We start from the raw sequence: 23,760 nt of genomic DNA, 5'->3' as shown, positions 1-23,760 counted from the left end.
ACAAACCATGAGGGCAACATAACCACATGTATGAATGAATGAAATGTTTGGGTTACGTGGATGGTTCAAACCAGAGCCAAACTGACCCCCTCCCTAGAAGGATGTGTGGTAGTCACCGAATCTGGTGTCAATTTAAGGATTAAGAGTGTAGAGGTGGAGTCTGGGCTGTCAATCAGGATATAGCCAATTAGACTTCTGTGGGCATGGCCTTCTTCTGAGAATTCTGGGAAATCTGGTACTTCCTCCTTAGAAGCAGAAGACACTTGTCTCTCTCTGCTCCTCCCTGGGAGACACTGCAGAAGACAAGCGACATGGACGCAACCAGACCTCGGAAGCCGGAGAAATCACAGAGAGACCCCTGTAAACGATGAGATGTTTCCAATGATACTGAGTCCAAAGACTTTCTATCCACTGGTCTGTGATCTTCTGTATTCTGCGTCATTGCAAGCATTTTGTGAGTCTGAACAGGACTTTATAGATTGATATTGGAAATACGGGCTAATATCAGACTTAAGGACTTGATCTCAACTGGGCAGGGATGTTTTCTCAATGTTCAATCGCTCTTGTATATAAATCTCTTTCTTATACACATATGTGTGTCCATGGATTTGTTTCTTTCTTTTATTTTTAATGTGTCCTAGGCATGAAACAGCTCTGGCCATGATCTGGGCATCAAGCTAGGATGAACAAAAGGTTGCCAGTCTGCTCTGCCCCTGACTGATATAAGAGCACCACCACCAATCAGGTGTCTCTTTGCCCATAGCCAGGGGTTCATGGATTTGTTTCTCCAGTCTACTCAGACTAACACAGTATGTGTGGCCGTGATGACACTAAACCTACAGGGAAGCAAAGCAAGAAGGAAAAAGAGAAAGGGACGGTAGGTCTAGACCCCATATCGGCACACCAAGCTGAGAGGATGACATCCCTGCATGGAGCTTCTAAGGTACAGAGAGGATGCTAAGGCTGGCAACAGCTCATAGCATGGTATCCCCTTACTGGAGCATACTGAGACAGAGAACAATCCTGGGGACACACAGTGGGGAGGTAATGCAGTCTGAACCCCCACAGCAGGGCTAACCAAGAAGGAAACATAACAGATCAGCAAGTGGAGTAAAGCCAAGACACAAAACCCCTAAAGAGCCCCCCAAATAGACTTCAGTCTAGGGGCTGCAGTTTCTGGAATTCCCCCAGGACCAGTGGGGAGATAATCATAAAGATCAGTGGACAGATATAGAATTATGTATTTTTTTCTTTTTCAATCTTTTGTTTTCTTTTTGTTAGATTTATGCCATTGTTGAATTGCCTACTTATATAAAACAGGCATGGGAAGCAAGCTCAAGGAGAAATCAATGGGACCAAGGGTCCCAGAAGGACATGGGGGGGAGAAGGTGACAGGGGGAAGGGTGCAGTTAGCAAATAGTGCCATAGACAGGGGAACAACTAGGGAATTAAATCAACAACAAGGAGGATGTAGAGATCTGGGGATGTTGAAGCAACAGCAATCTATCCGAGAGGAACGGCTAAGAGGCAGAAGTAGGGGGAGCGTGATGGTAAAGCAGGAGGAAAGTAAAAGGAAACTGAGGAAGGATCTAGAAAGCAAAGCTATGGATAGAGGTGTAAGCATAGTGTGTACGTATGTAAACACATTAGTCCATAAAAATAGAGGAATTGGAATATGTACATATATGTATATAGCAATACACTGTGGAAGTGGACAGACTTTGGGCCTCTGCTTATACCCTCCCTCATACAAGAACACTTTGTTCTAAGTGGCATTCTGTGATGCTCACCCTCCCTGCATGATCGCTGAAGACAAAATGCGTGCATAAGCAAATGTGGTGAAGAAAGCAGATGGAGGTGGCTATTAAAAGATATAGCGTCTGGTATCTTAAAGGCTTTTAGTTAAACAAGTGGCCATGCAGAAGAGAAACAACAAGCTCACATAGAAGAAGCACACCAGCAAGTGTGATCATGAATTGCCATTGGGATGAGGTAACAGGCATCAGAAGACCTCCCAACAAACAAACAAACAAAAACATAATGTTGAGAATGTGTGTGGGGGGGGGGAGTTGGAGCAGAGACCCAAAGCCCATCTGGAGACAATGGAACATTCCCTCACAGAGGGGTCACAGGGAAGGGATGAGTCAACCAGGGTGCAGTAAAACATCAATGAAACACACAATATTCCTCTGGTTCCTTGAGGCTTCCTCATTCCCAATGATCATGGCCCCGTGCTGCTTCTCACTTCAGACTAACCCAGAACATATACACAGGTATAGATAAGAGCTCATGACACACAGAATGCAGGAACACAATGGGAATCGTGATAGCAGAAGGCTAGTGTGAAGTGGGGGAGACGGAGGGAAGAATGGGGAACCAATCAGATGGAAGAACAGCAGAAACCATGGATGAAGGGAGACAGCAGTCAGTGTGAGATATGAAAATAATAATAATTTATAATCTATCAAGGAGTCACAAGGGTGAGGGGCGGGGAATAAGAACTGATAGCAAGGGCTCAATAGAAAGTGAATGTCTAGAAAAGAATGATGGCAACACATGTACAAATATGACTGATACAACTGATGTATGAATTGCAATAAGAGTTGTTAGAGTCCCCAGTAAAGTGATCTTTTAAAAATTTTTAAAAAGAAAAATCATATATAGGAAACCCAATTTTCAAAAATTATTCTAAAAAAAGAATGAGTCTATTAAGTAGCAAGGAAACTAGAGAATCCTAAATGGCATAATCAAAATGGAATAAGTAGGACAATGCCATATCATGAAAATATAAACAATCTTGATGAATGATTGGTATAAAATACTGTTAAATGGTAATCTAATTTGCTGTGTAAACATTCATCATAAACAATGAAATATTGGTTTAAAAATATACAAACCAGTGTTACATAACATGTATGGATACATGTTTACATAGTAAAAAGTGGCACTATGATATTAGTTTCTTAACCAGCGTCATCAGAAGCCCTTTGAATGCCATGTTTTCCATTTTGCATTTCCAATTATTTAGTTCTATCAGTTTTTGTCCCATCAACTTTTAAAGGTCTTCGATTTCAGCTAGTCTAAACATTAAGGGTAGCATAAGGATACAGAGCAACATTTCACTAAAGGTTTTAAATATTTCTCACAGACCTGTCATGAAGACAACCTGAAAATGTCTACAGGCAACTTATCTTCAGAAACAGCACACTAGGGTCTGTGTTTGACAGTTCACTAAATCCTCCGATGCATCTTGCCTAAGCAGAGAGGCTTCAAAAGAGCATGGAAAAGTTCAATTATCTTTTAGTTTCATTTTTCTGTGATTTTTGTGGCATATCCTCACATATTCATGTGTCATTACTTAAGTAAGTAGACTTTAATTCATAATTAGGAGTAAAACAAAGCAGAAAAAGAGTTAAATATATGTATATCAGGGTGCTGGAACACTTTATAAATCTAATCAATTTCTTTTAGGAATAATTAGTGAGGCCGATTAATAAATGTAAACGAAAAGCTGCAGATATTTTCCTGGTTAGTAGGTCTGAAAATAAAGGGTACTGTCCATTAGTTCATTCATTCATTCAATATGTACTAGATGTATAATGTGGGGTTTACTGTCTAGTGTTCAAAATGACAGCCCTACTGCATGGAGAAAAGATCAAACAGAGTAATCTGTACTCTAAAGTGAATACTAAGGTACAGAATACAGAACATTTAAGTATAAATAACATTTAGATTTATACTTCAGTTATATGGAGCAAAGTACATATGCAGATTTACTTAAAAAGTTGTTTTTTAGCAATGTGAAAATACATGACATTTGAATAGCTGCTTTTAATTATCAAATGAACTACTGCTTTAGTTTATAATCATTTAACTTGAGTATTAAGATCCATTTAGGCAAGTAAAGTAGTAATATGGGTGTAAATTAGACAAAAATACGTTTCTAAGGCACATTTATCTTTAAAATTGGCTGAAAGATCTAAAACCCCTGAAGCACATGACTGTGATTCCACCTTGTAAAATGAAGTTTCCCTAGAGTTTCATTTTGCACCATCTCCCATTCCCATTCAAACAAGCGGCAGCTTTCGCTGCGAGCACCACACTGGCCTGGCAAAGTCCAACCTCTCATTTGCAGGTGTACCCCGTATGATGCTATGGATCACTTTATGCAACCTGTCTCACTGTGGTTTTTTAACTCCTAACAAATGATTGAGTGGAACCAGACAAATGAGTGTGCAGCCCGGGGAGTGTAGTGGTTAAGCACTAGGTGGGTCAAAACAATCAGTAGCTGCTCCGGAATAAGACTGGGATTTCTACTCCCATAAACATTTATAGTCTTGGAAACCCACAGGAGGTCGCCATGAGTCAGTGTTAACTCAATGGCAGTGAGCATATAAATGTGTACCTATGTATGGGGCTTGAAAAACTTGCAAAAAGTGCAAATAAAGCTCATGGAATCCTAAAAGGGGATTGATCGGTTTTGCTGTTATGCTAGGCTTAAAAGGAGTAACCAAGGAGGTAAATAGGAATGGCCGTACTAGCACCAAGGGATAAAAGCAGAGCTCATCCTTTGGAATTCATGCCCCTGTGCTGAGAATGTCCAAGACCCAGGAGTCACAGAGAGAAACAGAGCCAAAATACCAGAGGCAGCAGGTGATGGGGAGCAGCAGTGGCAGGAACACTGTTGGATTGGAATCAGGAGAGTGGTGTGAGATGGCACATTGAACTTCTTGGTACAGGAAACGAACCAGTGACAGTGGGTGTGCCACATCACAGGGAACAAGAGCTGCGTGTCTTTGAGAAGGTTCAAGTTTGCTTACCTTCAACCCAAGAGAGAAAGCTTATCACTGCCAAGCCAAGGTTTACAGGAAGAATAAAATGCCCTCAGGCATTTATTGGCAGCACTGAAGACTTGTAAACTTGCCCAAGCATGGCCTAAGAGGCAAAAAAGGCCAAGACAAAGAAAAACTATTCGTATGGGCATGGCCAAAAAGAACTGAATCTTGAGTCATTCTTAAGACTAAATCCTCACCTGTTATACCCTAAAAATCCCCAAATATGTAAGTAAGCCTGTGAGTTCTATGTAGCCATTGGAATGAATTATCAAACCCAAGAGAAAAATATAGAAAAGTGTGAGAGGGATGGATAGTGTCAGAATTACTGAAACGTGTGCATGTATGAATGGTCTTCAAATCTAGGAAATCAGTCTCGGGCTGGTGAGGATGGAGATTCTCTGTTCCCTTGCGAATCTAAAGGAGGTCAACATGCCTTTTTCTCAACCCCAAATTCATCTCACCAACCATTCTAAGTTTCCACAGGAGTGCAAAAGAATTCATGTGCAAAAACAACATTTTGGTTTTGGTTTTGCATTACATAATTCCTTCCATTACTTTCCATACAAGCGCCAGGCAGCCTGTTTGGATCTTAACCCTATAACGCCGTGAGCGACGTTTTCCTAACATTTAATGAAAACATAGAAAAATTATGATACTTTTGGAACCGATGACAAAATCGTCCCACTTTACTAGTACAAATGCATACTGCCAGTCACGCATTTTAGCAGCAAAACGCTTGAATTAGTGCCACATGTTTTGACCGATTGTGCATTTGAGATTAAGTGGTCCTTGGCATTCAGTACATTTTACAATAATTTTCAAAATAGTGAAGTTTTAGTATTGATATTTTTGTATGTGTTCATAATACTGTAATTTTTGTCAAAGCTGTAATACCCATAAAAACATGATTCATTATATATTTCTGAGTTTTCAAAATGTAACTAATTCATCATGTGTGTCTTTTGAATCTACGGTGACAAAAATTACCACAGCATGAGCTGAGATTTGTTTTATGGAAAGCAGCAAATTTATAACCTAGATGGAAGCGGTACAGCGTGGACAAGAAACCAGATGCTAATATGGATGGAATTAGTAAATAAAATGTGTACTGTATTTTAAATTTTTGGTTACACAATATAAAGTTTTAATGATATTGCTATTCAAGCTATTTTGATAACAATATTTATTTTTTCCCATGATAGGAACTGAATATACACACTCAGTTACTCTGATTTGGATGAATCAGAAGACCTCGTAGTTAGTAATGATAATACTAGTGGAGATGAGTTAGAAACTTCAGTTGTTGAAATTGAAGAATCAATTGTAGTAACTACCAGTTCAAGGCCATCTACATCAAGAAATCAAAGAATCCATATTTGGCGGCACATTTCTGGAGACTGTACAGCTAGATCTATGCCTGAATGGTTAGGACACATAGATTCTCCTAGGGTAGTAAAACATCCTGTTGAATATTTTAGACATTTTTTCCTCAAAGGATATCATTACTCATCATGTTGACAAATCAAATCTTTATACAATCCAGCAACATCCCAATAAACCTGTTGCACTAAGTAGCCAAGAACTTGAGCAATTTGGGGTACATTGCTTGATTTGAAAGACTCGCTAATTGTTGTTTTTTTTCATTGTTTTTTTAATCGTTTTATTAAGGACTCATACAACTCTTATCACATCAATTGTGTAAAGCACATTTGTACATTCATTGCCCTCATCATTCTCAAAACATTTGCTCTCAACCTAAGCCCGTGGCATCAGGTCCTCATTGTTTTCCCTTCCTCGCTGCTCCCTTCTCCCTCATGAACCCATAATAATTTACAAATTATTATTTTGTCACATCTTGCCCTGTCCAACGTCTCCATTCACTTACTTTTCTGTTTTAAGTCTCCCAGGGAGGAGGTCACATGTAGAGCCTTATAATCGGTTTCCCCGGTTCCAACTCACCCTCCTGCTACACTCCCAGTATTGCCAGTAACACCATTGGTCCTGAAGGGATCATCTGCCCTGGATTCCTTGTGTTTCTGGTTCCTATCTGTACCAGTGTACATCCTCTTGTCTAGCCAGACTTGCAAGGGAGAATTGGGAACATTATAGTGCAAGGGTAGGAAGCATTTAGGAACTACAGGAAACTTGTATTTTTCAACTTTGCTATATCGCACCCTGACTGGCTCATCTCCTCCCTGAGACCCCTCTGCAAGGGGATCTCCGGTGGCCTAAAAATGGGATTTGGGTCTCTACTCCACACTCCCCACTTCATTCCCTATGGTAAGATTTTTTGTTCTAAATAAGATAGGCTGTTGAACAATGTGGAAGGGAAAACAATAGGAGCGACAGTTCTGGGGGACATGGGAGAAGGGCAGGTGGGGAGAAAAGTAGTGGTGTTAACAATTAACAAACCCAGGGACAAGGGAACAACAAGTGATCCAAATCAGTGACATGGAGGGGTTGGGAGGCCTGGTAGGGCATGATCAAGGGGAATGTAACAAAGAGGAATTGCTGAAACCCTGATCGGGGCTGAGCATGATAGTGGGACAGGAGGAAAGTCAAGGGAAATAGAGGAAAGAGCTGGGAGGTAAAGGGCATTAATAGAGGTCTAGATAAAGACATGTATATATGCAAATATATACGAGGATGGGGAAATAGATCTATGTGCATATATTTATATGTTTAGTATTAAGGTAGCAGAAGGACATTGGGCCTCCACTCAAGTACTCCCTCTATTAAATTGGCATTCTATGATGCTTACCTTCCTGACACAACTGCTGAAGACAAAGCAGGTGAATAAGCAAATGTGGTGAAGAAAGTTGATGGTGCACAGCTATCAAAAGTTACAGCATCTGGGGTCTTAAAGGCTTGAAGGTAATCAAGCAGTCATCTACCTCAGAAGCAACAAAGTCCACATGGAGGAAGCACACCAGCCTGTGTGATCATGAGGTGCCAAAGGGATCAGTTTTCAGGCATCAAAGAACAAAAAAATCATAACATTGTGTGCTCACCTCCATAATAGGATCACTGAACACAAATGGGTATATAAGCAAATGTGGCGAAGAAAGCTGATGGTTCCCGGTTATCAAATTATATAGCGTCTGGGGTCTTAAAGGCTTGAAGATAAACAAGCGGCCATCTAGTACAGAAGCAACAAATCCCACATGGAAGAAGCACACCAGCCTGTGTGATCACAAGGTTTTGAAGGGATCAGGTGTCAGGCATCATCAAGACTCACTAATTGTATAGACTCACTGTATAGAATTCACATCAGATCGAAAAAACATTATCACAAATTATATTTTTCATTTTATAGATGTGACTTGTGAACTCTTGGCCACTTTATCATAGGGACTCTGAGAGCCTTCAGTTGCCCCCCCGCTAAAAAAAAATCCAAAGTCTCCAAGAGTTCAAAATGAGCATCGCCAAAGCTCTTCTTCTTGAAGGAAAAATTAATAGACCAACAAATGGAGGCAGACTTTCTACTACCTTTACTGATGTAGAGGTCCTGCCACCAAAATTATCCCTGGGAGAGATACCCGTTTGGATAGTCTTCACCATTACCCTGAGGTCACAAACAGAGGAAGATGCAAAAACGTAAATTGCAAAAGTGCACCAGTATTTTTCTGCAGCAAATGCAAAGTTCATCTCTGTATCACAAAAGAAAAATATTGGTTTTTTTTTTTCAATTTCACACTAACTAAATTATAAATCAATCAATCTTGTATTATATTTTATAAATTAAAAAGTTTTCCATTTTTATTTAATAATAAAATAAGGTGAAAAATAATATAGAAATGCAGGTGCATTTTTTATTCTTGCATTATAAATCCATGGATGAATGTGACAATTTGGTTACATTTTAAAAATATTGCAAATTTAATATATTTTAATTTATTTCGGTTGTTATATAGATTGATAACTATGAAAGTAAAGAATAAATTTTTTTTCTTCCTGAAATTAAAAATTTAGGCATTATAGGGTTAATAGAGAGCTCAGAATATACATTTTAATAATATCTCCAGGAGCTTTTCACAAATATATAAGATTCACTTTTGGAAGCCAAATTCAGATCTGATTCAATGATCTGAGGTGAAATGCAAACTTTCCCCAAGGAATAAAACTGGGCTGAACTAATATGAAGCTCTCCTCCTTGAAGAAAACTATTTGTTTCTCTATCAAGTATAGGATGAGGCCAGGCAGCTTAGTGGATACACCATGGGATGCTAATTGCAAGGTCAGCAGTTCAAACCCATCACTCTGAAAAAGTTGAGGCAGCCTGTTCCTATAAAGATTTACAATCACAAACACCAGAGGGAGCTGTTCTCCTTGGCTGTACAGTGTCATTCTGAGTGGGTTTTGACTCAACATCAGTAGGACATTAAAAGTTCTCTAGTGATGTTCAAATGTTACCTGTCATGAGAATCATCTAGGTTTGTTAAAAGTGTAGGGCCCCACTCCAATTTCTAATTCAGAATAATATGGAGCACCTCTGACAAGTCCCCAGGTGTTCATAATGCTGTTGGCCGAGAGACCATATTGTAGGAACAGCCACATATTAAATGCATTTAGTGTCGCATCTCTATTCATACCTTGTGAATTTACAGATCAGATTAGAAATGAACAAATATTCTCTGTCAATAGATCAACAATTGTGCATTAAATTAGGATGAACCATCAAGGAAAACATCATTAACTTGAAATGTAAGTTTGGGATGTAACTAGTTGCAAAGTCCGGGTAGTTGACTTGTGGGACACAAGGAAGTATAAAACAAAGTGAGCTACTAGGAAATTTGAAAGAATCAGTGATAGGGAATAACAGAAACATTCTCAACAGGAAAAGATAGCATATATTACGACTATAGGTTAGCAGGTGGGGGGAAGAAAAGGCTTTCTGTGCCACTAAAGATTTGCAGGGTCAGTTATGGCCCAGTCTACAATGTCTCTATAAATCAAAACTGACTTGATAGCAGTGGGCTTTTGTTTTAATTACTCAGCACACTGTTCGTGTGTACAGAGAATGTTTTGTCCAATATTACTTTCAATAGATTCTTTGGTTAAAAAATAGGAGCTTTATACTGAGAAACATGACATTAAACATTCTAAGTATTAACAAATTAACACATCTTTTCAGCTATGTCCCATTCCTTACATTAATGTAAACATTGGTATGTTTAAGGAGACTGGTTTCCATTAGTTTTCTCTATATTAGCTCTCTGAATTCTAATGTCAAAGGCTCCACAGAACTCACAGACAAAGATCAAGATTAAAGGGTTTATTATAAGTCAACAGATACATTGGATGGTGTAAGATACGGCAAAAATAAATAAATAATATTATACAATATGATAACCGGGGTTCCTGAAGGGTAGGGTAAAGGAGGGAGATGAGAAAAGGGAGCTGGCATCTAAGAGTTGAAGAAGAAAGAAAATGCTATGAAACTGATGTTGGCAGCAATTGCACAATTATGCCTGATCTAATTGAGTTATGGATTGCTATAATATCTGTAAAAGCTCCCAATAAAATGAATGAAATAAAGAAATGGTTTATTGATGAAGTTAACAAGTTGTAATGCAAGTTAGAATTTGAGATGGTTAAGGTTTATTGTGCCAACCCAGCCAATAAACACATGTGGGATTAATTGAAGGGCAGAGAGATAAATGGCTCTGTGAGCCTCGCCTTTCTAGTTCTCGGGTCTCTTGCTTTCTGATAGTCTGACCAAGATGCAGCTGCCTTAGCCAGTTCCCTGCTTCAGCTGGCCAGGTTCACTTCCTACAAGACATCCCTGAGAAGAAGCCACATGGACCTACCCCGATGCAGCCATGGATGCTGGAGCAGTCACGTGGAGACCCCTGGCAGCACTGAGATGCTTACATGTTCACTGACTCTGCTTTCCTCCTGTAGGAGGCGTTGTTGCGTATGTTTTGTGAGAGTGAGGAGGACTTGGTAGATTGGCGATGGACTATTGGGCTAATGTTGGACTTAAGAGGTTGGACAGCCCTCAGTTGGCATGCTTTCTTAATGTACACTTACCCTTTATATAAAACTCTCTCTTATACATATGAGCCTCTGTGGATTTGTTTCCCTAGCTTACGCAGACTAACACAAAAGTGTTCAGGGTAGATTTGTTTATCAGAGTAGATTTGTTTATTAGGACATGCCCCAAAGTTCTTATAGTTCTGCTAATAAATGGTTCAGTGGGTGTTGGAGACTTTGGCTATAAATAATTCAATGCCCCTGCACAAGGGTTATGTATGTCCCAACCAAAAAATGACTATTTATAATTTAACATCTAGTAAAAATATAAGGACATTTACTCCTTCATAAATTATCTTAGTATAACATTCATTATTTTTTATCAAATTAGGCAAAAATCCTTCTAAAGCAGACATTTTTATATTTGGTTATGAAAAGGTTGAATGTTATTGTCCTTTGTGACAATTTATAAATAGATAAAATGTGATAAACAGTATAAAATGTCTATTTGTCCATAGACTCAAAATAAGACATGAAATTTAAATCAAGATATAGAAAAGAAACAATGTATGATGTAGCATTTTAAAAACAGCAAATACACATTCAGTACCTGAGATTAAACATTAACTGAGGTCACTGCAACAGGCACGTAAACTCTGTAATTATCTTATACTCCCAAATCTTCCTTTTTATAATACAATCATCCTAACATAAAATTCTTAAATGTCAGCCTTCTTCAAATATTCTCAAACTCATTCAATCAGAGCTGACAGCATTTTTCTTCATCAAAACTTAACCACCTCTTCCTGTAGAGCATTTAAGTTTAATATAACAGGGAGTTTCAAAAAGTTTGTGGAAGATCTCCATTACTTTCCATTCCATTTTACATGAATTTTGAAGCCCTCACGCTTTTGTTTTCGGTTTTCCATATACGTAAGTGTAACCCACAGTGCGTGCTACTTGCCTCCTGGAGGCTGTTGGAGCAATCCAAGGGAGCTGCAAAACAATACCTATATTTTCTCTTACATGACGAGCTATGGTATGAAAGTTTTTAATTTCCAGAAAGGCATTGAGTGTTCTTTGTTTTTGATAAGGGCATTGTAAGTCAAATTGTTTGGGAACCTATATTACACAATAGTTAACATGGCCCCACTTTGCAACTCTATGTGGTTGTTATTATCAGGTGCCATCAAGTGGGTTCCGACTCACAGCGTCTGTCTGTACGACAGAAGGAAACACTGCCTGGTCCTGTGCCGTGCTCACGATTGTTCTTATGTTGGAGCCCAATGATGAAGCCACTGTGTCAATCCATCTTGTTGAAGGTCTTCCTCTTTTTCACTGCCCTAATATCCTACCAAGCATGATGTCCTTCTCCAGGGATTGGTCTCTCTCATATGCCATTTCCACATAAAACAATGTGCTAAAGGGTATGGTCTATACTTGAGCTAACGTCTCTGACTCTCAGCTATTTACAAGCAATGAAGTAAAACCCTTGGAAAATGCAACAGTCCAAGCTGGTAAAGGGTCAGTGTTGACCCATATTGAGAATATCAATTCCATGAAGTCATCGCATAACATCATCACCTCCTTTAAACAACGGAAAATTCTTCCTTGCCACACAGTGTTATTGAATTATGTCTAATGTATGTCAAATTGTGACAGAAAATTTGCCAACCAGGATAAAAGCATCTTGTCAAGGAACAATCCACCTTGGTTCCAAGAAGTTATAAAGGCCAGGACTAGAACTTTTTTATGATATTGTCCTTACCCAAGATTGTATGAAGACTACACAATGTTTTGGGACATGAATAAAAAATAGATTGTGTTATTTACCTGTTATGAATTGACATGTTTCTCAAAAAAAGGTCTGTTGACTTCCCCAAAAGTTCTGCTTAAAATAAATAGAAGTTTTGTCTGTAAAGATAACAAGGAAGGCCCATAAAATTGAGTCTTGTATGACGAAAAGAGCTTGAGCACTGCTAGTGTGTGCATGGAGGAAAGCAGGGAGGGAGAGACATAGAGACAGAGACAGAGACAGAGACAGAGGGAGAGTGAGAGAGTGAGTGAGTGAGTGAGTGAGTGAGTGAGTGAGTGAGTGAGTGAGTGAGTGAGTGAGTAAAAGAGAGAGTGAGTGAGAGAGTGAGTGAGTGAGTGAGTGAAAGAGAGAGTGAGTGAGTGACCGAGCGACTTCAGAGAAGACCAAGTGAGGCTTGAGAACAGGAGACCTGCTACAAGCCAATGCACGCCAGGAAAAAGAATGGGCACTCCCAAAATTCTGAAGTCTTGATTTGGTTGGATTTCTAGCCTCTTCAACAAAGGCACAAAGAATTCCCATTTTCTAAAGTCATACATTTGTAATTTTGCTACAGCAGCAATATGTAACTATGACAATATCTGGGTTTGTTTTTGGTTTGTTTTTTTTTTTGTTGGTTGGTTGGTTTTCACTCCCTATATAACTGTCCCCTTAGACACCTGGGAGTCATCCTTCAATTCCTACTGACATCTGTACCTTAGGTTCCATCAAGTTCATTAAATCTACCATTATTTTGTACAAGACAAAATTCCTACATGCATTGCTTTGGGCTAGCAAGGCCTTTCAAAAAGCATCAGCTGCACAGCTCGAGCCACAGAAAGAGCGCATCAGTGTCAGCTGCAAAACAGGCCATCTTCAACAAAATAGGGCTGACACTGTGGCTCAACAAGTGGCTCGAGCACAATAAGCAGAGCAAGGGATGGAGCAGAACTTCCTTCTGTGGGGTTGGTTTGAATGTAAGTCAACTCAAAGACACCTAACAACAAGCAATTTCCAGTGACTCAGAACCAATGACATCCCTCCAAACAAACCCTATAAATCTACTATAATAAGAGCTTGGAAATTAGAAATACAACAAAGAATAGAATTAACCAACTATTTTTGTTGGTTTTCAGTAAACATAAGTAGTAATCTGTGGCAGTTACATAATCTCTTGTCAACTTGCAAAGGGGTGGAGTCTAGCCTGTCAATCAGGCCATAGCCAATGAGGCCTGCTTGTGGGCATGGTTGTCTCCTGAGAATTCTGGGAACTCCTGTGTTCCTCCCTGGAAGTGAGAGGCCCTCTCAGCTTTACATTCCTCATGACAATCCACATGGAGCTAAGCTGATGACAGTCAGAGCTTTGTAGCTAGAGGAGCCACGTGGAGACCCATGCCAGCATTGAGATGCTTCCACCACCACTGGATCTACCAAAGACTTTCCACTCATGGGTCTGTGATCTTCCTGCATTTGTCATCATTGCATGTGTTACATGAGGCTGAAGAGGAATTTACAGACTGGTATCAAACATATGGGCTAATGTCAGATTTATGGACTTTTGGGGGCTGGACTGGGATGTTTTCTTAATATGCAGTTACACTTTATATAAAGCTCTTTCTTATACAAATGAAATGTCTATGAATTGTTTCTCTAGTCAACCCAGACTAGCACATACTCGTGTTTCCCTAACTATGCAAAAAGATTCCATTGTGTGGATCATAAATATGGCTGATATAGCAAGGAATGGGAATGCCATATGAAAGCTATACATAAATCAACTGACTTTTTTTTTTCAAAAAGTGCAAAGAAGACTGCAGAGAATTGATGCCCTTGGATTACTGTGTTGACAAAATAATGCCAAAAGAGAAAAAAAACACATTCATATTAGAAGTACAACCAGAATGGTACCTAGAAGTGAAAAAAGTGAGACTTCATCCCATGTATTTTGAACATTTTATCAGGAGGAATTGCTCCCTGGAGAAGAACATCATGCCTGCTAATATAGAACCAAAATCCTAACTAAGTTCACTTCTATGTAGTTTTATCTAACTCAAGTGACCCTAGTAATTGTTTCCGAGATTTTACATCTTTATGGGAGCAGAAAGCCTCATCTTTCTCCCATGGAACAGCTGTTGGTTCAAATTGCTGATGATGAAATTATCAGCCTAATATGTAACACACTGTCTCCAGAGTGTGAAGCAGAGGGTCTGCAAGAATAAGGAAGACCATCAAGGAGCTAAATTAACTCGGTTGCTAAAATCACGGCCTCAAACTTAAAAAGAATTGTGAGGATAGTTGTGGTAGTTGATTCTGTACCAACCTAAAGATGTATTAAGTGTAGGGGGGGAATCCAAACTGTAAATTAGTTCACACAACCTGATGATGTCTCCTTGAGGGTGTGGCCTTGTTAAAATTGGGGGATCTAGGAAGCTTCTTCACTCTCTATCCCTCACATTCCTGCTTACTGAGACTCTGCCACTTACCCAGGGAGCTGCAGGGGCTCTGTCATGCTTCCCTCGACCTTGGATCCATAAGACTCTGCATCCACCGGCCCATGACATTCCTGTGTTCTGCATCATTGCATGTGATCACATGAGTCTGAAGAGCAACTTCTGAACTAATATCTGATTTATGGATTTGAATAGAACTGGGTTGGGATATATTTTTGATATATAATTACTTCTTATATAAAGTTCTTTCTCATACATAGATGGGTATACTGGATTTGTTTCTCTAGTACACTCTGGCCTAACACAATAGTGTAGGACCAGGAGGGATTTCATTGTGTTATATATAGGCTATGAGACAGATTAATCAAATATTGAGAAGTTGGATTACGTCTATGAAGAAGAATGAGGTATTGGGATTAGAGGAAGGCTTATTAACAACCTGCCACATGCACGACACAACTTTGCTCGCTGAAAATGAGGGGAACTTGAAGCACTTGCTGATGAAGATCAAACATGAAGCCTTCACTATGGATTGCAACTCAATGTAAAAAAACCCAATATCATCCCAACTGGGCCAGTAGTGACATCATGATAAATGGAGAAAAGATGGACATTATCAAGGATTTTATCTTGCTTAAATCCTCAATTAATGTTCAGGGGAGCAGCAGGTAAGAGATCCAATGACAGATGCATTAGGTAAATCTGCTGCATAAGACCTCTTTAAAGGGTTGAAAAGTAAGGATGTTATGTTGAGGACTAAAGTACATCTGACCCAAGCCATTGTATTTTTGATCACTACAGATGCATGTGGAACTTAGAATAAGGAAGACTGAATAAAAATCGATGCATTTAAACTACAATTAGGATGTTAGTGAAGAATATTCAAAGTATGATACACTGACCAAAAAAAAAAAAAAGAGAGAGAGAGAGAACTGTCTTGGAAAAACTACAGCCAGAATGCTCTCTCCTTAGACACAAGGATGGAGACACACTGTCTCACAAACTTGGGACATGTTTTCTGGAGAGACCAGTTTCTGGTAAAAGACATCATGCTTGGTGGATTGGGGGGGGGGGCGCAAAGAAGTGGAAGGTCCTTGATGATGTGGACTGATACAGGGGCTGCAACAATTGGCTCAGATGTAAGAACAATTGTGTGTATGGAGGAGGACTCGGTCATATTTGTTCCATTGTATAAAGGATCGCTATGTATTGGAGCCTATGCAATGCCTGTTAGCAACAACAACATGAGTTAAAACAGACTCACCAGCACCTAACAATAAAAGCAAACATGATAACATTATCAAGGATTAGCTTTATATTTTAAAAATAAGTATTAAAAATTACAAAGACTGTTTCCTTTCTTTTTATTTATCTAATTCATATGGGTCACCAACAAAATTATGCACATAAAATATATTAGCATAAATAAACATAGTAATTAAAATAAGTATGAACTGATCTGTCTCATTTTAAACTATACCTTAATTATATCATTTTTACTCTAAATTATATACATATAATATATGTAAAGTGAGCATATTTTATCATTACTGAAAAGTCTTTTTTTAATCCTCAAGATATTGCTGTAAGATGAAATGCACATAATGTCTAATTATCCATATCTAAACAGTGTCATCTCAAATATACCACTATATTTTATTTCTATATTTATAAAAACATACAGACACAACTCATTAGGATATTCTTTCCTAAAATCCCAAATCCAAAAAAGTTGAATCACTTTTAAATGAACTAATGTGTTTTTTAGATCTGTAGAGTGTAAGAAAACTTCAATTGCACTCTATGTCATGCTGATGTAGGCATAAACTCTCAGGTTAAACTTCTCTCTTTGTAGTACAGGTTTCAATTTGGATTGTAAAAAGCTTGAGGCCATCAATTTTCACATCTTTTCCCACACCCAATTCTGAAATCAGAGACCCAATTTCAAGAAAATACTGGTGAGTTATAACATGCTCAGGAATAAGACCGACTGCCATGAGGTCAATTCCATTAAAATAAAGAATATGTAATTCATTTACTATTGCCAAGTTTCTTAACTTCACCTTTAATACTAAAACAAAATAGCTTTTTTATTCTGAACAATTTTTCTGATCAGATTTTGAAACACTTAAATTTGAAATGTCATTAAAATGAATTTGTCTATTAATCCATATTTTGTCTGTACCCATCCTAAAAGACTCTACAAGTCTTACCGATCACCAGTAGCTAAACCATTGTAGCATTTTTTTTAACAATCTAAGCATAATACCTAATTGTTTGGCCAAGATCAACAAGGTCGGTAGTTCAAAACTACCAGCACTCAACAAGAAAAAGATGGGCTTTCTACCCCCATAAGCAGTTATAGTCTCAAAGGTTCAAAAGGGGCATTTCTACCCAGTCCTATAAGGTTGCTATGAGGCAGCATGAACTTGATGTCAGTGAGTTTTTGGTGTGTTTGTTGTTTATTTGTTTGTTTTAAGAAGATACTTCCAAGGACCCCTGGTGACATAGAGATTACATGTAGGGCTGGCAATTGCAAGTGGCTCTGCTGAAAACAGATATTGGCTACTCTAGTAATGAGTCACAGTATTGAAAATTCACAGGAACAGTTCTTCCCAGTCCTACAGGGTTGCTATGAGTTGTCATTGACTCGATGGATGTGTATTTGCTTTTGGAAGCTGCTACCTCCATCCTCGCTGAATCATTGGTCACACCTCCTACTAACACTGTAAATCTGCTACTCTGAAGACAAAGAACTTTGACCTGTGTCTTCCTCTGAGATCACAAACATGGGTCTACTGTCCATACCCTCTACAGAGTCAACTTGACCACATCAAATAGACACTTAGATGCAGAAAAGGTCATATGTACATTCCCACAGTCCTACTCCTGCGTGCACAAACTTAGTCTCTCAATAAATCTTATTTTTCCTATAAAAGAATAAAATAAATCATAGGTTTAGCACCATCAATCAAATAAGATAATAGCTGAATAAGACAGGTCAAACTAAAAGAAATAGGGTAGATAATCCTCCAGTTCTGAAACTGTAACCAAACCCACAGCAGAAAATCAGTAGTAATTACCAGAACTGCTAATCATTTTAGAATTACATGTAATATGCATGTTTAAACTGTAAAAGTGATTTCATCTACCATGAAGTATTATTAAATGCTTGCTAATCACGTCATTGTCTGTCTTATCACTATTATTTATATTAAAAGAATGAATTATCTATAACAGTAGCATAATCACAAAACATTATTTTAAATTATGGTAACCTAATTTTTAAAGAGGTTAAACCATCAATGATTTCCTTTGTCTTGATTCCCTATATTAGACATTCATTATTTTTCAAGAATGATTTAAGTCCACTTAAAACTACTCATACAAACCCTCTCTCTTCCTGAGTTAATACACTTAACAGTTAAGTCCTCCCACAATAGTACCTTCTTCAGTGAATAAACCCACATACATATACCTATCTATCTATGCATACATATTTACACATGAAGACATGTAAATGAATGCACACATGCATACACACTTGTATACATATATTTAATTCTGCATATGTAGTTTTGTGTGTTGTGCATATTTTCAAATAAGCTAGATTGTACTGACTATAATATTTGTGGCATGATTCCTATCTTTCTCTCACTCATCATATTCAATTCATCAGGTTTCTGTCATTCAACAAGCAAATGAAATTTCTTGAAGCTTCCTTCAAGAATAGTTTCAAATTTATCTTGAAAGGTGAAATTTGCATAATAGCAACATTCCAGTAAAATATTGTGTAGCAGATGTGTGTGACCAATAAGTTTGGATTAAAAATCGTGGCTAAAAATTTTTTAAACAGCTATCTTAATTATATTTAATTAGATTCTTAAAACACTATGAATCCTGAAGGAAAATAAATCTATATGTAAGTTTGCTTTCAAGCCAGTCCACTTCATTGAATTTTCCTGTCCAATAACTCAAAGGTAAAGAATACCAATAATTTTATTATATAGGTTCCTCTTATACATATATAATATTACAGGCACTCATGTATACACATCAATACAGATGTCTTGTAGTGTAGGATACAGAATTAGGTAGTAAATATAAATCAGCTGTTAGAGACATAAATCTATACTCCATATGTGATCATAGGAGTTATCTGTTATACCAGCGTATGGAACCAGAATATGATTCATAAGCAGAGCCTTAATACAGTGAACATGTGCAGAATACTTAGCACAAAATCTTCCAGTTATTATTCACAAATAGTGTGATTTGGTAGGTTATATAATTTATACTTGAATTTTTAGGCACTTAAATATAAAAAAATAATTGAAATAAATAAATGAAATGCTTAGGCCTGATTAGAATCTATGAAAAGAATTCACTTTCTTTATTCATCAAGGTCCACAATTTTTCTCTACTATAATGATTATAGCATATGATCAAAATGTCCTGACTGTCATCCTAGTATAAGTATCAATTTATTCCTCTGTAAAGTAGATCACTAATAATGTAACTTCAATGTAACCATTCCAGTAGAGTAAACAGAATAGTCTATATCAAGCACTTACAGTGCTGTCGTGTGAGCAATGGATTGATACCACAAGGTCAGTGGTTCAAACACACCAGCAGCTACCAGAAGGAATATACAGACTATCTGCTCCCATGAAGATACTCTCAGATAGCCTCAGAAACCCTACCCAGTCTCTGTGAGCCCGTCAGCTCAATGTGCTTCAATACATTCTCCGGTTACATATCAAGCACTGAATGCTAAGTGTTTAATACATTTTAGATGTTATGCAGTGATATATCACTAATGTGTATGTTTGTTATCTCCCTTTAAACTCTTTCCCTCTGTATTTTGATAAAACACTCTCCTTATTTCCCTAGTGCTATCTCTACAATCACACATTCAACATATCTTCTTCATCCCATAGCCGAAAATGTTGGCTTTTGTATAGTTCTGTCTTCAACTCTCTATTAAAGCTTTCTAGAATTTTAGGCTAATACAAAAATGCTAAAAAATAAAATTAATAAGTTTGGTGTGAAAATAAACAAAACTTTCCTACCAAATAGTATTTTACTTTGAAAAAATATGTATGTTAAGGCTTTATCAGGTTCAGTTAATTTATACCACAGAGCAGCAACTTTTATATGCTTCTAATTTGGAATATTACCACCCCTACTTTAAAAAATTACACACAAAATTATAGACACTCTAAAATCCTGGTAGTGCTGTACATCAGAAGTTGGGATGCTACACTCAAGGTTGGTGGTTCAAATATAGTAGCCACTCTGTGGGAGAAAAATTAGGCTAGTTGGATAAATATTTTCAGCCTCATAAACTCTATACTATACAACGCCACTGTGAGTTGGAATCAACTCAATGGTAGTAGATTTTTGATTGGTAGTTCTTGTATTATTCATTTGAGGTTTAGAAAATATCTGACAAAAAGTAAAATGTTTTACAGAAGCAACAGAGAGTGTAAATCTACTAGTGTTGGTCATTATATTAAGACAGTGGTTCTCAACCCTCCTAATACCACACCCTTTCATACAGTTCCTCATGTTGTGGTGACCCCCCAACCATAAAATTATTTTAGTTGCTACTTCATAACTGTAATTTTGCTACTGTGAAAGTGTAATATTGCTACCCATGTGAAAGGGTCGTTCAACCACCAAAGGGGTTACAACCCATAGGTTGAGAACGGCTGCTTAAGAGACCTCATAGAGGGAGGGAGAGTTGGAAAGAGGGAAGCGATTATAAGGATCTACATGTGACTTCCTCCCTGGGGAATGGACAACAGAAAAGGGGGTGAAGGGAGATGTCAGAGAGGTCAAGATATGACAAAATAATAATTTATAATTATCAAGGACTCATGAGGGAGAGGGGAGTGGGGAGGGAGGGAACAAAAAGAGGACCTGATGCCAAGGGTTTAAGTGGAGAGCAAATGCTTTGAAAATGATGAGGGAAATGAATGTACAGATGTGCTTTACACAATTGATGTATGTATGGATTGTGATAAGAGGTGTATGAGCCCCTAATAAAATCTTTTTTAAAAAAAATAAGAGACCTCATATACATCATATGATCTTATTCATACATAGTACAATAAATAACAGATTCTTCATAAAACACTAAATATGAAAGTGTGAAAAAAATAAAGTCCAAAAAATGGTTATTTCATCTATTTGTAACAATGAGTTCTAGTTTCTACATGCCTAATTATGACAATACTTCTTACTAAACCTCTAAAAGTATACAAATCTGAATCATCATTGAGAGAAGATCAACATCTCTACAATGTTGCAATTCTTTTTTGGGAAATGATTGTAGATTTATAGGAGATTTCTATTTGTGATTACCTCATCCAGTAGAAATGGGGGGGAAAAGAATAAATGTGGGTCATTTTCTATAGAAAATTTTCCTTTAAAATGAAGTTAAAATTATATTTAATATGCTTAGCGCTCAAGAGTCTATTTTTAACTCATACTTTAATTAATCTGAGATAATGTAGTGATAACTAGCTTGATCTAGCCAAAATTGTCCAAGTATGAATATACTTAAGGTAATATTCCTTGTGTTAGGCCAGGTTGTCTATATAAGCATAACCAGTGACAATCACACATGTTTTAAAAGTGCATTATACCAACAAGTAATTTTATATCAAGAAAATATCCCAGTCCAACTCAAGGCCATCATTCCAAGGCAACCCACGGGGCATCTTCAGGCTGATAAAGCAGAAGGGTGAAGTTGGATCTAGGGAATCAGAGGCCAGTGGGTGCAGAGCAGAGTGGCTACAAAGTTGATGGAAACAGAAGGGAGCCAACAGCTGTCAGGAAGAGTCCCAGCAAGCAAGAAGGCGAAACAGCAGAGAGAGAGGGAGAAGTTCCCAGGTTCTCCCTTACAAAAAGGCCTCATTCCCGGGAGGCATCATCAACCCAGGACCTGAATGACAGCTTGAATCCCACCCCTACATTTTTCATACAAATTCTAGTTGACATAAAATCTAACTGCCACATTCCTCCTCATTTAAATAGATCTTAGTAAAAAGTAAGCCAGGGAGTTATAAAACCTTTCTTCTGATTTAATAATACTGAGTGGGGAAAGACTAATAATGAGAAAAGTGACAGGAACTAGTCTTGATCACAGGAAACACAGCTGCAGCAATTGGTACTAATCTTGTTATCCATCTCTACCATCCCAGCTCTCTTCAAATGAGAAAATTGGCATAACCCACACGGCCAATCTGAACATACTCGTAGAGCAAGAATACCCCAGATCCTAAAATGAGAGGCTGGAGACCAGAGCTACGGGGCAAGGAACAATAGTTAGATATACAACAATCTGTATTTGCCATACAATTTTGTTTTAATGTCTAACATTAAGTATATACTATTAGATGGTATCACAACAAACACTTGAATGGCTCTGATGTCCCCTAATTAAAACTGATTATGTAGCATTATTAGTATTATCAGTTGCCACCAAGTTTATTCTCTCTCATGGAGACATAACAGGGGGGAAAAGTTATCCAGTCTTGCGTTCCCTTCATTTTAATTGGCATGTTGAGTTCTCTGCTACGGCTATTGTGTAAGGCCGTCTAATAGAGGAGGCTCATCTTCCAACACTGTATCAGAGAATATACTACCATGGTCCTTTAGGTTTCATTGTTGTTTTTTTTTTCACACCACCAGCCTTATATTATTTATTGTTAAACTTGATTAGGAAGCAAAAAACCAAGGAATAAACCAGATTATTTGCCAATAGAAGTTCAAGTCATCAGATGGGGACAAAAGTCATGATTTGAGCCTGGGGAAATGCGGCCATGCATGCCACCCTCCAGGGGGCTCCTTACAGACTCATCTTGGTTCTTCTCCAATGTCTTCTCTTGGAGTTGTACCTGATTTTATTACCAGTTTTCATTCGAATCCATTGGGGAATGGGCCGATTCTGCTTCTGTTTCTTGGCCAGGAATCTCTTGATCCTGAAAGTCTTATGAGAAGACATGGTGAAGTCGGAGCACCACCACACTCGCGGTGGCAGAGAAACTGAGAGTTCATTGCTTTTATGAGTAGATTATTAGGCCTTTCTTCCTAGTCTCTCTTAATCTGAAAACTCCACTGAAATCTGTCCAGCAAGAGTGACCCCATAGTATTTGAAAAAGCAGTGAAATAACTTCCAGTATCATAGCACCATGCAGGTCACCACGGTATGACAAACAGTGGTGTGTTGTAACAACAGAACCCATAATTTGGTCAACAAAATGTGCACAATGTACGCTTGGCTTTTGTATTTGCTTTTCTACTTTGACAACCACATTCTACAAGAGCTTTAACCTTTAGGGTGTAATACCACCCATAAGGTGATTACCTTAGAAGGCAAGGGAAAACTATCCTAACTCTGGCAGCTGCATTGATGAGCGTGAGAAGGTAGCCCCCCTCTCCTTTTAGTTCTGTTTTTACTTGGGTTGCAGAAGCATGGTTACTTTCTCCATCAGAACTAAGCCGACTGCAGTCTAATATGCTGGGTTAGAATGTTCTTTCAGAAACTTCCTTTATATGTTCACTGTAATACTTCAATTCAAGTATACCTTTTTGGAACTAAACTTTATAAAGAATCCCTATTAAAGACAAGTCCTGAATATAAGTTAAATACAAACTAACTATGAAGTTAATTTAATATTTTAAACCTATTTCTAAC

General features: G+C 37.9%; 1 protein-coding gene and 1 non-coding gene across 2 annotated transcripts in view; both read right to left on the bottom strand.

The window, feature by feature from the left end:
- GBE1 (1,4-alpha-glucan branching enzyme 1) overlaps positions 1-23,760 on the bottom strand; it is a 394,057-nt gene that overhangs the window by 267,748 nt on the left and 102,549 nt on the right. The window lies entirely within an intron of this gene.
- LOC142441627 (small nucleolar RNA SNORA48) lies at positions 629-772 on the bottom strand. The gene has a single exon (XR_012782990.1). It is a non-coding gene; the product is annotated as a small nucleolar RNA SNORA48 (small nucleolar RNA).

Source organism: Tenrec ecaudatus, chromosome 2 (genome assembly GCF_050624435.1).
Source record: "Tenrec ecaudatus isolate mTenEca1 chromosome 2, mTenEca1.hap1, whole genome shotgun sequence".
Lineage (NCBI taxonomy): Eukaryota > Metazoa > Chordata > Mammalia > Afrosoricida > Tenrecidae > Tenrec > Tenrec ecaudatus.
Note: the sequence above shows the minus strand (reverse complement) of the source record. Positions and strands in the feature narration are given on the sequence as shown.